General features: G+C 38.6%; 1 pseudogene; it reads left to right on the forward strand.

The window, feature by feature from the left end:
- Positions 1-213: 213 nt before the first annotated feature.
- LOC141519508 (olfactory receptor 5B12-like) lies at positions 214-1167 on the forward strand (annotated as a pseudogene).
- Positions 1168-1450: the final 283 nt, after the last annotated feature.

The following is a 1450-nucleotide window of genomic DNA, read 5'->3' on the forward strand; positions in this document are numbered from 1 at the left end:
ATGAGGATCTGTCATTCTTTATGAGATAAAGGAGGAATGAATTTTGGGGTGGGGCTACAGAAATTGAATATTCTTTTTGCCTTAATTATTTATTTCAAGCCCTCATGTAAGATATGTCTCTAATTTTTTTTTAAGTCCTAGAATGATTCATCATGGAGACTGTATTTTTCTTATCATTACACTGTTGTTGCAGGTGAAGGACATCACTCTAAAATGAAATCTTTGGAGAACAGATCTGAAGTCAATGAATTCATCCTTATTGGATTAACAGATGCCCCAGAGCTTCAGCTTCTTCTCTTCATAATATTCATGCTCATTTATCTTGTTACCCTATTAGGGAACTTGGGACTTGTAACTCTCATTTCCTGTAATTCTTGTCTCCACACTCCCATGTACTTTTTCCTCAGTAACCAATCTCTGGTGGATTCTGACTTCTCCTCAACTATTACTCCCAAGATGATGGCTTGCCTTCTCACAGGGGACAAGGCCATCTCCTATAATGCATGTGTTGTGCATTTTTTCTTCTTTGCAGCTTTTGTTGCTACTGAAAGTTTCCTCTTAGCCTGCATGGTCTATGATCGCCATGCAGCTGTGTGTAAGCCTCTACATTACACAACCACCATATAAACTGTATGTGCATATATGGCCAGTGGTGCTCACATCTCTGGTTTTCTAGCCTCCTCTATAGTCACAGGAAACCTATTTAGCCTTTCCTTCTGTGGATCCCACAGAGTCCATCACTTTTTCTGTGATATTCCCCCTCTGCTACTTCTCTCTTGCACTAATATTCACACTACTGAATTAGTGATATTTATCATAGGCTCCTTCACTAGCTTTGTCCCATTCCTTGTCATTTTTACTTCTTATTTGTTAATCTTCATCACCATCCTGAAGATCCGTTCTGCTGAAGGTCACCAGAAAGCCTTCTCCACTTGTGGTTCCCATCTCACAGCAGTGTCTATATTTTATGGGGCAGTCATCTTCATGTACTTCCAACCCAGCTCAAGCCATTCAATTGACTCAGACAAAATGGTGTCTGTATTCTATACCATTGTCATCCCTATGTTGAATACTTTTATCTACAGTCTGAGGAACAATGATGTCAAGAATGCTTTCAGGAAAGCTATAAAGGGACATCAACTTCAATTGGATCATCTATTTTCTTAGAGAGGTAATTCAATCTTCCCATTCCTTACCCTAAGATCCAGTCTCCAAATTATCTTATTTTTATTACAGACACAGAAGCATAATCCAAACTTTTTCAAAAGTAACATTATGTAGTAGAAAGAGTCATAGATTTGGAGTGAGACATTTGAATTTATGCAGTCTTAGACACTATCACATTGCATAGCCATAGGCAAGTCGAAATCACAGTTTGCTCATTTTTATGAAGGCCTTATTGTGTGTGTGTGTGTGTGTGTGTGTGTGTGTGTGTGTGTGTGTGTGTAAT

The sequence above is a fragment of the Macrotis lagotis genome, chromosome 3, assembly GCF_037893015.1.
Source record: "Macrotis lagotis isolate mMagLag1 chromosome 3, bilby.v1.9.chrom.fasta, whole genome shotgun sequence".
Classification (NCBI taxonomy): domain Eukaryota; kingdom Metazoa; phylum Chordata; class Mammalia; order Peramelemorphia; family Peramelidae; genus Macrotis; species Macrotis lagotis.